The following is a 23,284-nucleotide window of genomic DNA, read 5'->3' on the forward strand; positions in this document are numbered from 1 at the left end:
GAATACGGTTGCCTGCAATTCTGCCCCGCTTTCAAGTCCTCTTGGCAGCCTTACTTCAGTCTATTTTTGGACGATAGCTGTCATTTATAACTCTGCAGGTTTGTGAATTACAGTGCCCCTGAGCTCCTTTCTTACAACTCGCTTTCTTTTGAGCTGGCCGCAACACCGCAGGATGGCTTCAGGCCCTAATCTGGTTCCGGTACGGCATGCTGAGCCTTTGGTTATTTCCTCTTCCTGGTGGGAAATGAGAGTTAAATTTGCCCGTCCAGACACCTCCAGCTAGCCTCTCATTGGTTCTCGCTATTCCTGTTCATCTTCCGCAGAAATTGCAAACTGGGCCAAACAGGAGGTTAAAGGCGCTGACTCTCCAAGTGGGGAGAGTGTTAGTAAAGCGTCTGGAATGTTGCACCCGAGTACCAGGGGAGGAAAACTGAGACATATTTGAACACGTCTCCCGTTCACATGGTTGATCATACTTGGGTTCCACAAGCATGTTTTAGCTGAAGGAAGAATACCTTAAACCTGGAGAGTTGAGACCCGTGTAATGGGTACCATGCAATATGACTTCAAAGGGTCTTCATTTGCTCACCGAACCTCTCCAATCCTATCACTGCTGCGTTTATGCCCCTGTACACATGCTTGATTCTCTTTCGGAGACATAGCAATCCATAGGTTTTACGATACTTACTAGTCAGGTACATTCTTAGGCGTTTAATATGCGGTGTTGAGTCCATTTCGTTGAGCAAGGAGTAGCTCTTGTCTATTCCATATTTGACTTAAGGAACTTTATCTGTGCTCATTTCAATCTCTGGTTTTATGCAGCACCCCAACTCACCTTTACCCTTAAGCAAGCATAAGTTGGTTTTCTAAATTTGAGACCCTGTTCTGTTCTGTAATTCAGTTCCTGTGTAGCCAAGTTTACATTCCGTGTATTAGTGATATCTTATGATGTTTCTTTTTCTGTGTGACTTATTTCAGTTAGAATCATCATACCTGAATCCACTCATTGTGATGCTAAGGCCCTGATGACATAGATTTCATTGCTGAGTTATATTGCTTTGTAAGTAAATACCACAACTTCTTTATCCATTTTTCACTTTCTGCGATGTTGAACTTGTACTGTAAACGAGGTTCTTGTAAAGAGAGGCTTCCCAAACTTTGGGGTGGCTGTGTCTTTTTGATTTTAATTTCCCTAAGCTATAGGACCATAAGTGGCAGTGCCCTAGGCTCTGTTGCTTTGTTTTTTAGATGTTTCAGGAAACACCATACACTTCTCCCGAGTGTCTGTTGGCAATTTCCATCCCGCCCATCAGCATAACAAGGCTCCCAGTTCTCCATGGCCTGTCCTGCCTTTCTGGATTTTACACTTTTTTCAGATGGCCCTTTTGACCGGGGGGAAGTGAGACTTCATTGTAGTGCAGATTTCCTTTGCAAGCTTGCTTGGTTGGCCAAAAAGGGCGTATGCGTTTTTTCCTGAATATATTCAGGAAAAAACGCATACGCCCTTTTTGGCCAAGTGCATCATTGTGGACGTTCTGCCTCTTTTCCTATGCTTTCAATGCAATTCCAGTCTACCTCCTGAAATCGGTTTCCTGCAATTCTGCCCTGCTTTCAAGTCCTCTTGGCAGCCTTACTTCAGTCTCTTTTTGGACGATAGCTGTCATTTATAACTCTGCAGGTTTGTGAATTACAGTGCCCCTGAGCTCCTTTCTTCAACTCGCTTTCTTGTGAGCTGGCCGCAACACCGCAGGATGGCTTCAGGCCATAATCTGGTTCCGGCCCGGCATGCTGAGCCTTTGGTTAATTCCTCTTCCTGGTGGGAAATGAGAGTTAAATTTGCCCGTCCAGACACCTCCAGCAAGCCTCTCATTGGTTCTCGCTATTCCTGTTCATCATCCGCAGAAATTGCAAAGTGGGCCAAACAGGAGGTTAAAGGCGCTGACTCTCCAAGTGGGGAGAGTGTTAGTAAAGCGTCTGGAATGTTGCACCCGAGTACCAGGGGAGGAAAACTGAGACATATTTGAACACGTCTCCCGATCACATGGTTGATCATACTCTAGGTTCCACATGCATGTTTTAGCTGAAGGAAGAATACCTTAAACCTGGGTAGTTGAAACCCGTGGAATGGGTACCATGCAATATGACTTCAAAGGGTCTTCATTTGCTCACCGAACCTCTCCAATCCTATCACTGCTGCGTTTATGCCCCTGTACACATGCTTGATTCTCTTTCGGAGACATAGCAATCCATAGGTTTTAAGATACTTACTAGTCAGGTACATTCTTAGGCGTTTAATATGCGGTGTTGAGTCCATTTCGTTGAGCAAGGAGTAGCTCTTGTCTATTCCATATTTGACTTAAGGAACTTTATCTGTGCTCATTTCAATCTCTGGTTTTATGCAGCACCCCAACTCACCTTTACCCTTAAGCAAGCATAAGTTGGTTTTCTAAATTTGAGACCCTGTTCTGTTCTGTAATTCAGTTCCTGTGTAGCCAAGTTTACATTCCGTGTATTACTGATATCTTATGATGTTTCTTTTTCTGTGTGACTTACTTCAGTTAGAATCATCATACCTGAATCCACTCATTGTGCTGCTAAGGGCCTGATGACACAGATTTCATTGCTGAGTGATATTGCTTTGTAAGTAAATACCACAACTTCTTTATCCATTTTTCACTTTCTGCGATGTTGAACTTGTACTGTAAACGAGTTTCTTGTAAACAGAGCCGTTCCAAACTTTGGGGTGGCTGTGTCTTTTTGAGTTTAATTTCCCTAAGCTATAGGACCATAAGTGGAAGTGCCCTAGGTTCTGTTGCTTTGTTTTTTAGATGTTTCAGGAAACACCATACACTTCTCCCGAGTGGTTGTTGGCAATTTACATCCCGCCCATCAGCATAACAAGGCTCCCAGTTCTCCATGGCCTGTCCTGCCTTTCTGGATTTTACACTATTTTCAGATGGCCCTTTTGACCGGGGGGAAGTGAGACTTCATTGTAGTGCAGATTTCCTTTGCAAGCTTGCTTGGTTGGCCAAAAAGGGCGTATGCGTTTTTTCCTGAATATATTCAGGAAAAAACGCATACGCCCTTTTTGGCCAAGTGCATCATTGTGGACGTTCTGCCTCTTTTCCTATGCTTTCAATGCAATTCCAGTCTACCTCCTGAAATCGGTTTCCTGCAATTCTGCCCCGCTTTCAAGTCCTCTTGGCAGCCTTACTTCAGTGTATTTTTGGACGATAGCTGTCATTTATAACTCTGCAGGTTTGTGAATTACAGTGCCCCTGAGCTCCTTTCTTCAACTCGCTTTCTTGTGACCTGGCCACAACACCGCAGGATGGCTTCAGGCCATAATCTGGTTCCGGCCCGGCATGCTGAGCCTTTGGTTAATTCCTCTTCCTGGTGGGAAATGAGAGTTAAATTTGCCCGTCCAGACACCTCCAGCTAGCCTCTCATTGGTTCTCGCTATTCCTGTTCATCTTCCGCAGAAATTGCAAACTGTGCCAAACAGGAGTTTAAAGGCGCTGACTCTCCAAGTGGGGAGAGTGTTAGTAAAGCGTCTGGAATGTTGCACCCGAGTACCAGGGGAGGAAAACTGGGACATATTTGAACACGTCTCCCGATCACATGGTTGATCATACTCGGGGTTCCACATGCATGTTTTAGCTGAAGGAAGAATACCTTAAACCTGGGTAGTTGAAACCCGTGGAATGGGTACCATGCAATATGACTTCAAAGGGTCTTCATTTGCTCACCGAACCTCTCCAATCCTATCACTGCTGCGTTTATGCCCCTGTACACATGCTTGATTCTCTTTCGGAGACATAGCAATCCATAGGTTTTAAGATACTTACTAGTCAGGTACATTCCTAGGCGTTTAATATGCGGTGTTGAGTCCATTTCGTTGAGCAAGGAGTAGCTCTTGTCTATTCCATATTTGACTTAAGGAACTTTATCTGTGCTCATTTCAATCTCTGCTTTTATGCAGCACCCCAACTCACCTTTACCCTTAAGCAAGCATAAGTTGGTTTTCTAAATTTGAGACCCTGTTCTGTTCTGTAATTCAGTTCCTGTGTAGCCAAGTTTACATTCCGTGTATTACTGATATCTTATGATGTTTCTTTTTCTGTGTGACTTATTTCAGTTAGAATCACCATACCCGAATCCACTCATTATGCTGCTACGGGCCTGGTGACATAGATTTCATTGCTGAGTGATACTGCATTGTACGTAAGTACCACAAGTTCTTTATCCATTTTTCACTTTCTGCGATGTTGAACTTGTACTGTAAACGAGGTTCTTGTAAACAGAGCCGTTCCAAACTTTGGGGTGGCTCTGTCTTTTTGATTTTAATTTCCCTAAGCTATAGGACCATAAGTGGAAGTGCCCTAGGCTCTGTTGCTTTGTTTTTTAGATGTTTCAGGAAACACCATACTCTTCTCCCAAGTGTCTGTTGGCAATTTACATCCCGCCCATCTGCATAACAAGGCTCCCAGTTCTCAATGGCCTGTTGCCTTTCTGGATTTTACACTTTTTTCAGATGGCCCTTTTGACCGGGGGGAAGTGAGACTTCATTGTAGTGCAGATTTCCTTTGCAAGCTTGCTTGGTTGGCCAAAAAGGGCGTATGCGTTTTTTCCTGAATATATTCAGGAAAAAACGCATACGCCCTTTTTGGCCAAGTGCATCATTGTGGACGTTCTGCCTCTTTTCCTATGCTTTCAATGCAATTCCAGTCTACCTCCTGAAATCGGTTTCCTGCAATTCTGCCCCGCTTTCAAGTCCTCTTGGCAGCCTTACTTCAGTCTATTTTTGGACGATAGCTGTCATTTATAACTCTGCAGGTTTGTGAATTACAGTGCCCCTGAGCTCCTTTCTTCAACTCGGTTTCTTTTGAGCTGGCCGCAACACCGCAGGATGGCTTCAGGCCCTAATCTGGTTCCGGTACGGCACGCTGAGCCTTTGGTTATTTCCTCTTCCTGGTGGGAAATGAGAGTTAAATTTGCCCGTCCAGACACCTCCAGCTAGCCTCTCATTGGTTCTCGCTATTCCTGTTCATCTTCCGCAGAAATTGCAAACTGTGCCAAACAGGAGGTTAAAGGCGCTGACTCTCCAAGTGGGGAGAGTGTTAGTAAAGCGTCTGGAATGTTGCACCCGAGTACCAGGGGAGGAAAACTGAGACATATTTGAACACGTCTCCCGTTCACATGGTTGATCATACTTGGGTTCCACATGAATGTTTTAGCTGAAGAAAGAATACCTTAAACCTGGAGAGTTGAGACCCGTGTAATGGGTACCATGCAATATGACTTCAAAGGGTCTTCATTTGCTCACCGAACCTCTCCAATCCTATCACTGCTGCGTTTATGCCCCTGTACACATGCTTTATTCTCTTTCGGAGACATAGCAATCCATAGGTTTTAAGATACTTACTAGTCAGGTACATTCTTAGGCGTTTAATATGCGGTGTTGAGTCCATTTCGTTGAGCAAGGAGTAGCTCTTGTCTATTCCATATTTGACTTAAGGAACTTTATCTGTGCTCATTTCAATCTCTGGTTTTATGCAGCACCCCAACTCACCTTTACCCTTAAGCAAGCATAAGTTGGTTTTCTAAATTTGAGACCCTGTTCTGTTCTGTAATTCAGTTCCTGTGTAGCCAAGTTTACATTCCGTGTATTACTGATATCTTATGATGTTTCTTTTTCTGTGTGACTTACTTCAGTTAGAATCATCATACCTGAATCCACTCATTGTGCTGCTAAGGGCCTGATCACACAGATTTCATTGCTGAGTGATATTGCTTTGTAAGTAAATACCACAACTTCTTTATCCATTTTTCACTTTCTGCGATGTTGAACTTGTACTGTAAACGAGGTTCTTGTAAACAGAGGTGTCCCAAACTTTGGGGTGGCTGTGTCTTTTTGAGTTTAATTTCCCTAAGCTATAGGACCATAAGTGGCAGTGCCCTAGGCTCTGTTGCTTTGTTTTTTAGATGTTTCAGGAAACACCATACACTTCTCCCAAGTGTCTGTTGGCAATTTACATCCCGCCCATCAGCATAATAAGGCTCCCAGTTCTCCATGGCCTGTCCTGCCTTTCTGGATTTTACACTTTTTTCAGATGTCCCTTTTGACCGGGGGGAAGTGAGACTTCATTGTAGTGCAGATTTCCTTTGCAAGCTTGCTTGGTTGGCCAAAAAGGGCGTATGCATTTTTTCCTGAATATATTCAGGAAAAAACGCATACGCCCTTTTTGGCCAAGTGCATCATTGTGGACGTTCTGCCTCTTTTCCTATGCTTTCAATGCAATTCCAGTCTACCTCCTGAAATCGGTTTCCTGCAATTCTGCCCCGCTTTCAAGTCCTCTTGGCAGCCTTACTTCAGTCTATTTTTGGACGATAGCTGTCATTTATAACTCTGCAGGTTTGTGAATTACAGTGCCCCTGAGCTCCTTTCTTCAACTTGCTTTCTTGTGACCTGGCCGCAACACCGCAGGATGGCTTCAGGCCCTAATCTTGTTCCGGCCCGGCATGCTGAGCCTTTGGTTATTTCCTCTTCCTGGTGGGAAATGAGAGTTAAATTTGCCCATCCAGACACCTCCAGCTAGCCTCTCATTGGTTCTCACTATTCCTGTTCATCTTCCGCAGAAATTGCAAACTGGGCCAAACAGGAGGTTAAAGGGACTGACTCTCCAAGTGGGGAGAGTGTTAGTAAAGCGTCTGGAATGTTGCACCCGAGTACCAGGGGAGGAAAACTGAGACATATTTGAACACGTCTCCCGATCACATGGTTGATCATACTCTAGGTTCCACATGCATGTTTTAGCTGAAGGAAGAATACCTTAAACCTGGAGAGTTGAAACCCGTGGAATGGGTACCATGCAATATGATTTCAAAGGGTCTTCATTTGCTCACCGAACCTCTCCAATCCTATCACTGCTGCGTTTATGCCCCTGTACACATGCTTGATTCTCTTTCGGAGACATAGCAATCCATAGGTTTTAAGATACTTACTAGTCAGGTACATTCTTAGGCGTTTAATATGGGGTGTTGAGTCCAATTCGTTGAGCAAGGAGTAGCTCTTGTCTATTCCATATTTGGCATAAGGAACTTTATCTGTGCTCATTTCAATCTCTGGTTTTATGCAGCACCCCAACTCACCTTTACCCTTAAGCAAGCATAAGTTGGTTTTCTAAATTTGAGACCCTGTTCTGTTCTGTAATTCAGTTCCTGTGTAGCCAAGTTTCCATTCCGTGTATTACTGATATCTTATGATGTTTCTTTTTCTGTGTGACTTACTTCAGTTAGAATCATCATACCTGAATCCACTCATTGTGCTGCTAAGGGCCTGATGACACAGATTTCATTGCTGAGTGATATTGCTTTGTAAGTAAATACCACAACTTCTTTATCCATTTTTCACTTTCTGCGATGTTGAACTTGTACTGTAAACGAGTTTCTTGTAAACAGAGCCGTTCCAAACTTTGCGGTGGCTGTGTCTTTTTGATTTTAATTTCCCTAAGCTATAGGACCATAAGTGGAAGTGCCCTAGGTTCTGTTGCTTTGTTTTTTAGATGTTTCAGGAAACACCATACACTTCTCCGGAGTGGTTGTTGGCAATTTACATCCCGCCCATCAGCATAACAAGGCTCCCAGTTCTCCATGGCCTGTCCTGCCTTTCTGGATTTTACACTTTTTTCAGATGGCCCTTTTGACCGGGGGGAAGTGAGACTTCATTGTAGTGCAGATTTCCTTTGCAAGCTTGCTTGGTTGGCCAAAAAGGGCGTATGCGTTTTTTCCTGAATATATTCAGGAAAAAACGCATACGCCCTTTTTGGCCAAGTGCATCATTGTGGACGTTCTGCCTCTTTTCCTATGCTTTCAGTGCAATTCCAGTCTACCTCCTGAATACGGTTGCCTGCAATTCTGCCCCGCTTTCAAGTCCTCTTGGCAGCCTTACTTCAGTCTATTTTTGGACGATAGCTGTCATTTATAACTCTGCAGGTTTGTGAATTACAGTGCCCCTGAGCTCCTTTCTTCAACTTGGTTTCTTTTGAGCTGGCCGCAACACCGCAGGATGGCTTCAGGCCCTAATCTGGTTCCGGTACGGCACGCTGAGCCTTTGGTTATTTCCTCTTCCTGGTGGGAAATGAGAGTTAAATTTGCCCGTCCAGACACCTCCAGCTAGCCTCTCATTGGTTCTCGCTATTCCTGTTCATCTTCCGCAGAAATTGCAAACTGTGCCAAACAGGAGTTTAAAGGCGCTGACTCTCCAAGTGGGGAGAGTGTTAGTAAAGCGTCTGGAATGTTGCACCCGAGTACCAGGGGAGGAAAACTGAGACATATTTGAACACGTCTCCCGTTCACATGGTTGATCATACTTGGGTTCCACATGAATGTTTTAGCTGAAGAAAGAATACCTTAAACCTGGAGAGTTGAGACCCGTGTAATGGGTACCATGCAATATGACTTCAAAGGGTCTTCATTTGCTCACCGAACCTCTCCAATCCTATCACTGCTGCGTTTATGCCCCTGTACACATGCTTGATTCTCTTTCGGAGACATAGCAATCCATAGGTTTTAAGATACTTACTAGTCAGGTACATTATTAGGCGTTTAATATGGGGTGTTGAGTCCAATTCGTTGAGCAAGGAGTAGCTCTTGTCTATTCCATATTTGGCTTAAGGAACTTTATCTGTGCTCATTTCAATCTCTGGTTTTATGCAGCACCCCAACTCACCTTTACCCTTAAGCAAGAATAAGTTGGTTTTCTAAATTTGAGACCCTGTTCTGTTCTGTAATTCAGTTCCTGTGTAGCCAAGTTTCCATTCCGTGTATTACTGATATCTTATGATGTTTCTTTTTCTGTGTGACTTACTTCAGTTAGAATCATCATACCTGAATCCACTCATTGTGCTGCTAAGGGCCTGATGACACAGATTTCATTGCTGAGTGATATTGCTTTGTAAGTAAATACCACAACTTCTTTATCCATTTTTCACTTTCTGCGATGTTGAACTTGTACTGTAAACGAGGTTCTTGTAAACAGAGCCGTTCCAAACTTTGGGGTGGCTGTGTCTTTTTGATTTTAATTTCCCTAAGCTATAGGACCATAAGTGGAAGTGCCCTAGGTTCTGTTGCTTTGTTTTTTAGATGTTTTAGGAAACACCATACACTTCTCCCGAGTGGTTGTTGGCAATTTACATCCCGCCCATCAGCATAACAAGGCTCCCAGTTCTCCATGGCCTGTCCTGCCTTTCTGGATTTTACACTTTTTTCAGATGGCCCTTTTGACCGGGGGGAAGTGAGACTTCATTGTAGTGCAGATTTCCTTTGCAAGCTTGCTTGGTTGGCCAAAAAGGGCGTATGCGTTTTTTCCTGAATATATTCAGGAAAAAACGCATACGCCCTTTTTGGCCAAGTGCATCATTGTGGACGTTCTGCCTCTTTTCCTATGCTTTCAATGCAATTCCAGTCTACCTCCTGAAATCGGTTTCCTGTAATTCTGCCCCGCTTTCAAGTCCTCTTGGCAGCCTTACTTCAGTCTATTTTTGGACGATAGCTGTCATTTATAACTCTGCAGGTTTGTGAATTACAGTGCCCCTCAGCTCCTTTCTTCAACTCGCTTTCTTGTGACCTGGCCGCAACACCGCAGGATGGCTTCAGGCCCTAATCTGGTTCCGGTACGGCACGCTGAGCCTTTGGTTATTTCCTCTTCCTGGTGGGAAATGAGAGTTAAATTTGCCCGTCCAGACACCTCCAGCTAGCCTCTCATTGGTTCTCACTATTCCTGTTCATCTTCCGCAGAAATTGCAAACTGGGCCAAACAGGAGTTTAAAGGCGCTGACTCTCCAAGTGGGGAGAGTGTTAGTAAAGCGTCTGGAATGTTGCACCCGAGTACCAGGGGAGGAAAACTGAGACATATTTGAACACGTCTCCCGTTCACATGGTTGATCATACTTGGGTTCTACATGCATGTTTTAGCTGAAGGAAGAATACCTTAAACCTGGAGAGTGGAGACCCGTGGAATGGGTACCATGCAATATGACTTCAAAGGGTCTTCATTTGCTCACCGAACCTCTCCAATCCTATCACTGCTGCGTTTATGCCCCTGTACACATGCTTGATTCTCTTTCGGAGACATAGCAATCCATAGGTTTTACGATAATTACTAGTCAGGTACATTCTTAGGCGTTTAATATGCGGTGTTGAGTCCATTTCGTTGAGCAAGGTGTAGCTCTTGTCTATTCCATATTTGACTTAAGGAACTTTATCTGTGCTCATTTCAATCTCTGGTTTTATGCAGCACCCCAACTCACCTTTACCCTTAAGCAAGCATAAGTTGGTTTTCTAAATTTGAGACCCTGTTCTGTTCTGTAATTCAGTTCCTGTGTAGCCAAGTTTACAATCCGTGTATTACTGATATCTTATGATGTTTCTTTTTCTGTGTGACTTATTTCATTTAGAATCATCATACCTGAATCCACTCATTGTGCTGCTAAGGGCCTGATGACACAGATTTCATTGCTGAGTGATATTGCTTTGTAAGTAAATACCACAACTTCTTTATCCATTTTTCACTTTCTGCGATGTTGAACTTGTACTGTAAACGAGGTTCTTGTAAACAGAGCCGTTCCAAACTTTGGGGTGGCTGTGTCTTTTTGATTTTAATTTCCCTAAGCTATAGGACCATAAGTGGAAGTGCCCTAGGTTCTGTTGCTTTGTTTTTTAGATGTTTCAGGAAACACCATACACTTCTCCCGAGTGGTTGTTGGCAATTTACATCCCGCCCATCAGCATAACAAGGCTCCCAGTTCTCCATGGCCTGTCCTGCCTTTCTGGATTTTACACTTTTTTCAGATGGCCCTTTTGACCGGGGGGAAGTGAGACATCATTGTAGTGCAGATTTCCTTTGCAAGCTTGCTTGGTTGGCCAAAAAGGGCGTATGCGTTTTTTCCTGAATATATTCAGGAAAAAACGCATACGCCCTTTTTGGCCAAGTGCATCATTGTGGACGTTCTGCCTCTTTTCCTATGCTTTCAATGCAATTCCAGTCTACCTCCTGAAATCGGTTTCCTGCAATTCTGCCCCCCTTTCAAGTCCTCTTGGCAGCCTTACTTCAGTCTATTTTTGGACGATAGCTGTCATTTATAACTCTGCAGGTTTGTGAATTACAGTGCCCCTGAGCTCCTTTCTTCAACTCGCTTTCTTGTGACCTGGCCGCAACACCGCAGGATGGCTTCAGGCCCTAATCTGGTTCCGGTATGGCACGCTGAGCCTTTGGTTATTTCCTCTTCCTGTTGGGAAATGAGAGTTAAATTTGCCCGTCCAGACACCTCCAGCTAGCCTCTCATTGGTTCTCGCTATTCCTGTTCATCTTCCGCAGAAATTGCAAACTGGGCCAAACAGGAGGTTAAAGGCGCTGACTCTCCAAGTGGGGAGAGTGTTAGTAAAGCGTCTGGAATGTTGCACCCGAGTACCAGGGGAGGAAAACTGAAGACATATTTGAACACGTCTCCCGATCACATGGTTTATCATACTCTGGGTTCCACATGCATGTTTTAGCTGAAGGAAGAATACCTAAAACCTGGGTAGTTGAAACCCGTGGAATGGGTACCATGCAATATGACTTCAAAGGGTCTTCATTTGCTCACCGAACCTCTCCAATCCTATCACTGCTGCGTTTATGCCCCTGTAAACATGCTTGATTCTCTTTCGCAGACATAGCAATCCATAGGTTTTAAGATACTTACTAGTCAGGTACATTCTTAGGCGTTTAATATGCGGTGTTGAGTCCATTTCGTTGAGCAAGGAGTAGCTCTTGTCTATTCCATATTTGGCTTAAGGAACTTTATCTGTGCTCATTTCAATCTCTGGTTTTATGCAGCACCCCAACTCACCTTTACCCTTAAGCAAGCATAAGTTGGTTTTCTAAATTTGAGACCCTGTTCTGTTCTGTAATTCAGTTCCTGTGTAGCCAAGTTTACATTCCGTGTATTACTGATATCTTATGATGTTTCTTTTTCTGTGTGACTTATTTCAGTTAGAATCATCATACCTGAATCCACTCATTGTGATGCTAAGGGACTGATGACATAGATTTCATTGCTGAGTGATATTGCTTTGTAAGTAAATACCACAACTTCTTTATCCATTTTTCACTTTCTGCGATGTTGAACTTGTACTGTAAACGAAGTTCTTGTAAACAGAGGCATCCCAAACTTTGGGGTGGCTGTGTCTTTTTGATTTTAATTTCCCTAAGCTATAGGACCATAAGTGGCAGTGCCCTAGGCTCTGTTGCTTTGTTTTTTAGATGTTTCAGGAAACACCATACACTTCTCCCGAGTGTCTGTTGGCAATTTACATCCCGCCCATCAGCATAACAAGGCTCCCAGTTCTCCATGGCCTGTCCTGCCTTTCTGGATTTTACACTTTTTTCAGATGGCCCTTTTGACCGGGGGGAAGTGAGACTTCATTGTAGTGCAGATTTCCTTTGCAAGCTTGCTTGGTTGGCCAAAAAGGGCGTATGCGTTTTTTCCTGAATATATTCAGGAAAAAACGCATACGCCCTTTTTGGCCAAGTGCATCATTGTGGACGTTCTGCCTCTTTTCCTATGCTTTCAATGCAATTCCAGTCTACCTCCTGAAATCGGTTTCCTGCAATTCTGCCCTGCTTTCAAGTCCTCTTGGCAGCCTTACTTCAGTCTATTTTTGGACGATAGCTGTCATTTATAACTCTGCAGGTTTGTGAATTACAGTGCCCCTGAGCTCCTTTCTTCAACTCGCTTTCTTGTGAGCTGGCCGCAACACCGCAGGATGGCTTCAGGCCCTAATCTGGTTCTGGCCCGGCATGCTGAGCCTTTGGTTAATTCCTCTTCCTGGTGGGAAATGAGAGTTAAATTTGCCCGTCCAGACACCTCCAGCTAGCCTCTCATTGGTTCTCGCTATTCCTGTTCATCTTCCGCAGAAATTGCAAACTGGGCCAAACAGGAGGTTAAAGGGACTGACTCTCCAAGTGGGGAGAGTGTTAGTAAAGCGTCTGGAATGTTGCACCCGAGTACCAGGGGAGGAAAACTGAGACATATTTGAACACGTCTCCCGATCACATGGTTGATCATACTCTAGGTTCCACATGCATGTTTTAGCTGAAGGAAGAATACCTTAAACCTGGGTAGTTGAAACCCGTGGAATGGGTACCATGCAATATGACTTCAAAGGGTCTTCATTTGCTCACCGAACCTCTCCAATCCTATCACTGCTGCGTTTATGCCCCTGTACACATGCTTGATTCTCTTTCGGAGACATAGCAATCCATAGGTTTTAAGATACTTACAAGTCATGTACATTCTTAGGCGTTTAATATGGGGTGTTGAGTCCATTTCGTTGAGCAAGGAGTAGCTCTTGTCTATTCCATATTTGACTTAAGGAACTTTATCTGTGCTCATTTCAATCTCTGGTTTTATGCAGCACCCCAACTCACCTTTACCCTTAAGCAAGCATAAGTTGTTTTTCTAAATTTGAGACCCTGTTCTGTTCTGTAATTCAGTTCCTGTGTAGCCAAGTTTCCATTCCGTGTATTACTGATATCTTATGATGTTTCTTTTTCTGTGTGACTTATTTCAGTTAGAATCATCATACGTGAATCCACTCATTGTGCTGCTAAGGGCCTAATGACATAGATTTCATTGCTGAGTGATATTGCTTTGTAAGTGAATACCACAACTTCTTTATCCATTTTTCTCTTTCTGCGATGTTGAACTTGTACTGTAAACGAGGTTCTTGTAAACAGAGGCGTCCCAAACTTTGGGGTGGCTGTGTCTTTTTGATTTTAATTTCCCTAAGCTATAAGACCATAAGTGGAAGTGCCCTAGGCTCTTTTGCTTTGTTTTTTAGATGTTTCAGGAAACACCATACACTTCTCCCAAGTGTCTGTTGGCAATTTACATCCCGCCCATCAGCATAACAAGGCTCCCAGTTCTCAATGGCCTGTTGCCTTTCTGGATTTTACACTTTTTTCAGATGGCCCTTTTGACCGGGGGGAAGTGAGACTTCATTGAAGTGCAGATTTCCTTTGCAAGCTTGCTTGGTTGGCCAAAAAGGGCGTATGCGATTTATCCTGAATATATTCAGGAAAAAACACATACGCACTTTTTGGCCAAGTGCATCATTGTGGACGTTCTGCCTCTTTTCCTATGCTTTCAATGCAATTCCAGTCTACCTCCTGAAATCGGTTTCCTGCAATTCTGCCCCGCTTTCAAGTCCTCTTGGCAGCCTTACTTCAGTCTATTTTTGGACGATAGCTGTCATTTATAACTCTGCAGGTTTGTGAATTACAGTGCCCCTGAGCTCCTTTCTTCAACTCGCTTTCTTGTGACCTGGCCGCAACACCGCAGGATGGCTTCAGGCCCTAATCTGGTTCTGGCCCGGCATGCTGAGCCTTTGGTTAATTCCTCTTCCTGGTGGGAAATGAGAGTTAAATTTGCCCGTCCAGACACCTCCAGCTAGCCTCTCATTGGTTCTCGCTATTCCTGTTCATCTTCCGCAGAAATTGCAAACTGGGCCAAACAGGAGGTTAAAGGGACTGACTCTCCAAGTGGGGAGAGTGTTAGTAAAGCGTCTGGAATGTTGCACCCGAGTACCAGGGGAGGAAAACTGAGACATATTTGAACACGTCTCCCGATCACATGGTTGATCATACTCTAGGTTCCACATGCATGTTTTAGCTGAAGGAAGAATACCTTAAACCTGGGTAGTTGAAACCCGTGGAATGGGTACCATGCAATATGACTTCAAAGGGTCTTCATTTGCTCACCGAACCTCTCCAATCCTATCACTGCTGCGTTTATGCCCCTGTACACATGCTTGATTCTCTTTCGGAGACATAGCAATCCATAGGTTTTAAGATACTTACAAGTCATGTACATTCTTAGGCGTTTAATATGGGGTGTTGAGTCCATTTCGTTGAGCAAGGAGTAGCTCTTGTCTATTCCATATTTGACTTAAGGAACTTTATCTGTGCTCATTTCAATCTCTGGTTTTATGCAGCACCCCAACTCACCTTTACCCTTAAGCAAGCATAAGTTGTTTTTCTAAATTTGAGACCCTGTTCTGTTCTGTAATTCAGTTCCTGTGTAGCCAAGTTTCCATTCCGTGTATTACTGATATCTTATGATGTTTCTTTTTCTGTGTGACTTATTTCAGTTAGAATCATCATACGTGAATCCACTCATTGTGCTGCTAAGGGCCTAATGACATAGATTTCATTGCTGAGTGATATTGCTTTGTAAGTGAATACCACAACTTCTTTATCCATTTTTCTCTTTCTGCGATGTTGAACTTGTACTGTAAACGAGGTTCTTGTAAACAGAGGCGTCCCAAACTTTGGGGTGGCTGTGTCTTTTTGATTTTAATTTCCCTAAGCTATAGGACCATAAGTGGAAGTGCCCTAGGCTCTTTTGCTTTGTTTTTTAGATGTTTCAGGAAACACCATACACTTCTCCCAAGTGTCTGTTGGCAATTTACATCCCGCCCATCAGCATAACAAGGCTCCCAGTTCTCAATGGCCTGTTGCATTTCTGGATTTTACACTTTTTTCAGATGGCCCTTTTGACCGGGGGGAAGTGAGACTTCATTGAAGTGCAGATTTCCTTTGCAAGCTTGCTTGGTTGGCCAAAAAGGGCGTATGCGATTTATCCTGAATATATTCAGGAAAAAACACATACGCACTTTTTGGCCAAGTGCATCATTGTGGACGTTCTGCCTCTTTTCCTATGCTTTCAATGCAATTCCAGTCTACCTCCTGAAATCGGTTTCCTGCAATTCTGCCCCGCTTTCAAGTCCTCTTGGCAGCCTTACTTCAGTCTATTTTTGGACGATAGCTGTCATTTATAACTCTGCAGGTTTGTGAATTACAGTGCCCCTGAGCTCCTTTCTTCAACTCGCTTTCTTGTGAGCTGGCCGCAACACCGCAGGATGGCTTCAGGCCCTAATCTGGTTCCGGCCCGGCATGCTGAGCCTTTGGTTAATTCCTCTTCCTGGTGGGAAATGAGAGTTAAATTTGCCCGTCCAGACACCTCCAGCTAGCCTCTCATTGGTTCTCGCTATTCCTGTTCATCTTCCGCAGAAATTGCAAACTGGGCCAAACAGGAGGTTAAAGGGACTGACTCTCCAAGTGGGGAGAGTGTTAGTAAAGCGTCTGGAATGTTGCACCCGAGTACCAGGGGAGGAAAACTGAGACATATTTGAACACATCTCCCGATCACATGGTTGATCATACTCTAGGTTCCACATGCATGTTTTAGCTGAAGGAAGAATACCTTAAACCTGGGTAGTTGAAACCTGTGGAATGAGTACCATGCAATATGATTACAAAGGGTCTTCATTTGCTCACCGAACCTCTCCAATCCTATCACTGCTGCGTTTATGCCCCTGTACACATGCTTGATTCTCTTTCGGAGACATAGCAATCCATAGGTTTTAAGATACTTACTAGTCAGGTACATTCTTAGGCGTTTAATATGGGGTGTTGAGTCCATTTCGTTGAGCAAGGAGTAGCTCTTGTCTATTCCATATTTGGCTTAAGGAACTTTATCTGTGCTCATTTCAATCTCTGGTTTTATGCAGCACCCCAACTCACCTTTACCCTTAAGCAAGCATAAGTTGGTTTTCTAAATTTGAGACCCTGTTCTGTTCTGTAATTCAGTTCCTGTGTAGCCAAGTTTACATTCCGTGTATTACTGATATCTTATGATATTTCTTTTTCTGTGTGACTTATTTCAGTTAGAATCATCATACCTGAATCCACTCATTGTGCTGCTAAGGGCCTGATGACACAGATTTCATTGCTGAGTGATATTGCTTTGTAAGTAAATACCACAACTTCTTTATCCATTTTTCACTTTCTGCGATGTTGAACTTGTACTGTAAACGAGGTTCTTGTAAACAGAGCCGTTCCAAACTTTGGGGTGGCTGTGTCTTTTTGATTTTAATTTCCCTAAGCTATAGGACCATAAGTGGAAGTGCCCTAGGTTCTGTTGCTTTGTTTTTTAGATGTTTCAGGAAACACCATACACTTCTCCCGAGTGGTTGTTGGCAATTTACATCCCGCCCATCAGCATAACAAGGCTCCCAGTTCTCCATGGCCTGTCCTGCCTTTCTGGATTTTACACTTTTTTCAGATGGCCCTTTTGACCGGGGGGAAGTGAGACTTCATTGTAGTGCAGATTTCCTTTGCAAGCTTGCTTGGTTGGCCAAAAAGGGCGTATGCGTTTTTTCCTGAATATATTCAGGAAAAAACGCATACGCCCTTTTTGGCCAAGTGCATCATTGTGGACGTTCTGCCTCTTTTCCTATGCTTTCAATGCAATTCCAGTCTACCTCCTGAAATCGGTTTCCTGCAATTCTGCCCCGCTTTCAAGTCCTCTTGGCAGCCTTACTTCAGTCTATTTTTGGACGATAGCTGTCATTTATAACTCTGCAGGTTTGTGAATTACAGTGCCCCTGAGCTCCTTTCTTCAACTCCCTTTCTTTTGAGCTGGCCGCAACACCGCAGGATGGCTTCAGGCCCTAATCTGGTTCTGGTACGGTCGGTGAGCCTTTGGTTATTTCCTCTTCCTGGTGGGAAATGAGAGTTAAATTTGCCCGTCCAGACACCTCCAGCTAGCCTCTCATTGGTTCTCGCTATTCCTGTTCATCTTCCGCAGAAATTGCAAACTGGGCCAAACAGGAGGTTAAAGGGACTGACTCTCCAAGTCGGGAGAGTGTTAGTAAAGCGTCTGGAATGTTGCACCCGAGTACCAGGATATGAAAACTGAGACATATTTGAACACGTCTCCCGTTCACATGGTTGATCATAGTCTGGGTTCCACATGCATGTTTTAGCTGAAGGAAGAATACCTTAAACCTGGAGAGTTGAGACCCGTGTAATGGGTACCATGCAATATGACTTCAACGGGTCTTCATTTGCTCACCGAACCTCTCCAATCCTATCACTGCTGCGTTTATTCCCCTGTACACACGCTTGATTCTCTTTTGGAGACATAGCAATCCATAGGTTTTAAGATACTTACAAGTCAGGTACATTCTTAGGGGTTTAATATGGGGTTTTGAGTCCATTTCGTTGAGCAAGGAGTAGCTCTTGTCTATTCCATATTTGGCTTAAGGAACTTTATCTGTGCTCATTTCAATCTCTGGTTTTATGCAGCACCCCAACTCACCTTTCCCCTTAAGCAAGCATAAGTTGGTTTTCTAAATTTGAGACCCTGTTCTGTTTTGGAATGCAGTTCCTGTGTAGCCAAGTTTACATTCCGTGTATTAGTGATATCTTATGATGTTTCTTTTTCTGTGTGACTTATTTCAGTTAGAATCATCGTACCTAAATCCACTCATTATGCTGCTACGGGCCTGATGACATAGATTTCATTGCTGAGTGATACTGCATTGTACGTAAGTACCACAAGTTCTTTATCCATTTTTCACTTTCTGCGATGTTGAACTTGTACTGTAAACGAGGTTCTTGTAAACAGAGGCGTCCCAAACTTTGGGGTGGCTGTGTCTTTTTGATTTTAATTTCCCTAAGCTATAGGACCATAAGTGGCAGTGCCCTAGGCTCTGTTGCTTTGTTTTTTAGATGTTTCAGGAAACACCATACACTTCTCCCAAGTGTCTGTTGGCAATTTACATCCCGCCCATCAGCATAACAAGGCTCCCAGTTCTCCATGGCCTGTCCTGCCTTTCTGGATTTTACACTTTTTTCAGATGGCCCTTTTGACCGGGGGGAAGTGAGACTTCATTGTAGTGCAGATTTCCTTTGCAAGCTTGCTTGGTTGGCCAAAAAGGGCGTATGCGTTTTTTCCTGAATATATTCAGGAAAAAACGCATACGCCCTTTTTGGCCAAGTGCATCATTGTGGACGTTCTGCCTCTTTTCCTATGCTTTCAATGCAATTCCAGTCTACCTCCTGAAATCGGTTTCCTGCAATTCTGCCCCGCTTTCAAGTCCTCTTGGCAGCCTTACTTCAGTCTATTTTTGGACGATAGCTGTCATTTATAACTCTGCAGGTTTGTGAATTACAGTGCCCCTGAGCTCCTTTCTTCAACTCGCTTTCTTTTGAGCTGGCCGCAACACCGCAGGATGGCTTCAGGCCCTAATCTGGTTCCGGCACGGCACGCTGAGCCTTTGGTTAATTCCTCTTCCTGGTGGGAAATGAGAGTTAAATTTGCCCGTCCAGACACCTCCAGCTAGCCTCTCATTTGTTCTCGCTATTCCTGTTCATCTTCCGCAGAAATTGTAAACTGGGCCAAACAGGAGGTTAAAGGGACTGACTCTCCAAGTCGGGAGAGTGTTAGTAAAGCGTCTGGAATGTTGCACCCGAGTACCAGGGTACGAAAACTGAGACATATTTGAACACGTCTCCCGATCACATGGTTGATCATACTCTAGGTTCCACATGCATGTTTTAGCTGAAGGAAGAATACCTTAAACCTGGGTAGTTGAAACCCGTGGAATGGGTACCATGCAATATGACTTCAAAGGGTCTTCATTTGCTCACTGAACCTCTCCAATCCTATCACTGCTGCGTTTATGCCCCTGTACACATGCTTGATTCTCTTTCGGAGACATAGCAATCGATAGGTTTTAAGATACTTACTAGTCAGGTACATTCTTAGGCGTTTAATATGCGGTGTTGAGTCCATTTCGTTGAGCAAGGAGTAGCTCTTGTCTATTCCATATTTGGCTTAAGGAACTTTATCTGTGCTCATTTCAATCTCTGGTTTTATGCAGCACCCCAACTCACCTTTACCCTTAAGCAAGCATAAGTTGGTTTTCTAAATTTGAGTCCCTGTTCTGTTCTGTAATTCAGTTCCTGTGTAGCCAAGTTTACATTCCGTGTATTACTGATATCTTATGATGTTTCTTTTTCTGTGTGACTTACTTCAGTTAGAATCATCATACCTGAATCCACTCATTGTGCTGCCAAGGGCCTGATGACACAGATTTCATTGCTGAGTGATATTGCTTTGTAAGTAAATACCACAACTTCTTTATCCATTTTTCACTTTCTGCGATGTTGAACTTGTACTGTAAACGAGGTTCTTGTAAACAGAGCCGTTCCAAACTTTGGGGTGGCTGTGTCTTTTTGATTTTAATTTCCCTAAGCTATAGGACCATAAGTGGAAGTGCCCTAGGTTCTGTTGCTTTGTTTTTTAGATGTTTCAGGAAACACCATACACTTCTCCCGAGTGTCTGTTGGCAATTTACAATCCGCCCATCAGCACAACAAGGCTCCCAGTTCTCCATGGCCTGTCCTGCCTTTCTGGATTTTACACTTTTTACAGATGGCCCTTTTGACCGGGGGTAAGTGAGACTTCATTGTAGTGCAGATTTCCTTTGCAAGCTTGCTTGGTTGGCCAAAAAGGGCGTATGCGTTTTTTCCTGAATATATTCAGGAAAAAACGCATACGCCCTTTTTGGCCAAGTGCATCATTGTGGACGTTCTGCCTCTTTTCCTATGCTTTCAATGCAATTCCAGTCTACCTCCTGAAATCGGTTTCCTGCAATTCTGCCCCGCTTTCAAGTCCTCTTGGCAGCCTTACTTCAGTCTATTTTTGGACGATAGCTGTCATTTATAACTCTGCAGGTTTGTGAATTACAGTGCCCCTGAGCTCCTTTCTTCAACTCGCTTTCTTTTGAGCTGGCCGCAACACCGCAGGATGGCTTCAGGCCCTAATCTGGTTCCGGCACGCCCGCTGAGCCTTTGGTTATTTCCTCTTCCTGGTGGGAAATGAGAGTTAAATTTGCCCGTCCAGGCACCTCCAGCTAGCCTCTCATTGGTTCTCGCTATTCCTGTTCATCTTCCGCAGAAATTGCAAACTGGGCCAAACAGGAGGTTAAAGGGACTGACTCTCCAAGTCGGGAGAGTGTTAGTAAAGCGTCTGGAATGTTGCACCCGAGTACCAGGGGAGGAAAACTGAGACATATTTGAACACGTCTCCCGATCACATGGTTGATTATACTCTAGGTTCCACATGCATGTTTTAGCTGAAGGAAGAATACCTTAAACCTGGGTAGTTGAAACCCGTGGAATGGGTACCATGCAATATGACTTCAAAGGGTCTTCATTTGCTCACCGAACCTCTCCAATCCTATCACTGCTGCGTTTATGCCCCTGTACACATGCTTGATTCTCTTTTGGAGACATAGCAATCCATAGGTTTTAAGATACTTACTAGTCAGGTACATTCTTAGGCGTTTAATATGCGGTGTTGAGTCCATTTCGTTGAGCAAGGAGTAGCTGTTGTCTATTCCATATTTGACTTAAGGAACTTTATCTGTGCTCATTTCAATCTCTGGTTTTATGCAGCACCCCAACTCACCTTTACCCTTAAGCAGGCATAAGTTGGTTTCCTAAATTTGAGACCCTGTTCTGTTCTGTAATTCAGTTCCTGTGTAGCCAAGTTTACATTCCGTGTATTACTGATATCTTATGATGTTTCTTTTTCTGTGTGACTTATTTCAGTTAGAATCATCATACCTGAATCCACTCATTGTGATGCTAAGGGCCTGATGACATAGATTTCATTGCTGAGTGATATTGCTTTGTAAGTAAATACCACAACTTCTTTATCCATTTTTCACTTTCTGCGATGTTGAACTTGTACTGTAAACGAGGTTCTTGTAAACAGAGGCGTCCCAAACTTTGGGGTGGCTGTGTCTTTTTGATTTTAATTTCCCTAAGCTATAGGACCATAAGTGGCAGTGCCCTAGGCTCTGTTGCTTTGTTTTTTAGATGTTTCAGGAAACACCATACACTTCTCCCAAGTGTCTGTTGGCAATTTACATCCCGCCCATCAGCATAACAAGGCTCCCAGTTCTCCATGGCCTGTCCTGCCTTTCTGGATTTTACACTTTTTTCAGATGGCCCTTTTGACCGGGGGGAAGTGAGACTTCATTGTAGTGCAGATTTCCTTTGCAAGCTTGCTTGGTTGGCCAAAAAGTGCGTATGCGTTTTTTCCTGAATATATTCAGGAAAAAACGCATACGCCCTTTTTGGCCAAGTGCATCATTGTGGACGTTCTGCCTCTTTTCCTATGCTTTCAATGCAATTCCAGTCTACCTCCTGAAATCGGTTTCCTGCAATTCTGCCCCGCTTTCAAGTCCTCTTGGCAGCCTTACTTCAGTCTATTTTTGGACGATAGCTGTCATTTATAACTCTGCAGGTTTGTGAATTACAGTGCCCCTGAGCTCCTTTCTTCAACTCGCTTTCTTGTGACCTGGCCGCAACACCGCAGGATGGCTTCAGGCCCTAATCTGGTTCCGGCCCGGCATGCTGAGCCTTTGGTTAATTCCTCTTCCTGGTGGGAAATGAGAGTTAAATTTGCCCGTCCAGACACCTCCAGCTAGCCTCTCATTGGTTCTCGCTATTCCTGTTCATCTTCCGCAGAAATTGCAAACTGGGCCAAACAGGAGGTTAAAGGGACTGACTCTCGAAGTGGGGAGAGTGTTAGTAAAGCGTCTGGAATGTTGCACCCGAGTCCCAGGGGAGGAAAACTGAGACATATTTGAACACGTCTCCCGATCACATGGTTGATCATACTCTAGCTTCCACATGCATGTTTTAGCTGAAGGAAGAATACCTTAAACCTGGGTAGTTGAAACCCGTGGAATGGGTACCATGCAATATGACTTCAAAGGGTCTTCATTTGCTCACCGAACCTCTCCAATCCTATCACTGCTGCGTTTATGCCCCTGTACACATGCTTGATTCTCTTTCGGAGACATAGCAATCCATAGGTTTTAAGATACTTACTAGTCAGGTACATTCTTAGGCGTTTAATATGGGGTGTTGAGTCCATTTCGTTGAGCAAGGAGTAGCTCTTGTCTATTCCATATTTGGCTTAAGGAACTTTATCTGTGCTCATTTCAATCTCTGGTTTTATGCAGCACCCCAACTCACCTTTCCCCTTAAGCAAGCATAAGTTGGTTTTCTAAATTTGAGACCCTGTTCTGTTCTGTAATTCAGTTCCTGTGTAGCCAAGTTTACATTCAGTGTATTACAGATATCTTATGATGTTTCTTTTTCTGTGTGACTTATTTCAGTTAGAATCATCATACCTGAATCCACTCATTGTGCTGCTAAGGGCCTGATGACACAGATTTCATTGCTGTGTGATATTGCTTTGTAAGTAAATACCACAAGTTCTTTATCCATTTTTCACTTTCTGCGATGTTGAACTTGTACTGTAAACGAGGTTCTTGTAAACAGAGCCGTTCCAAACTTTGGGGTGGCTGTGTC

At 43.8% G+C, this 23,284-nt stretch overlaps 1 long non-coding RNA gene across 20 annotated transcripts in view; it reads left to right on the forward strand.

Annotated features, from left to right (window-relative positions):
* Nucleotides 1–23,284, forward strand: part of LOC307181360 — a 968,012-nt gene that overhangs the window by 121,900 nt on the left and 822,828 nt on the right. For 18 of the 20 annotated variants that reach the window (XR_013826546.1, XR_013826547.1, XR_013826567.1 and 15 more), the window contains one exon: nt 10,458–10,535. This is a non-coding gene — a long non-coding RNA (uncharacterized lncRNA). Of the gene's footprint in view, nt 1–982; nt 1,065–10,457; nt 10,540–23,284 lie in introns of all 20 variants that reach the window. The other 2 variants (XR_013826568.1, XR_013826575.1) reach the window with 2 other exon arrangements.

This window comes from Stenella coeruleoalba (genome assembly GCF_951394435.1).
Source record: "Stenella coeruleoalba genome assembly, contig: scaffold_118, whole genome shotgun sequence".
NCBI classification, from domain to species: domain Eukaryota; kingdom Metazoa; phylum Chordata; class Mammalia; order Artiodactyla; family Delphinidae; genus Stenella; species Stenella coeruleoalba.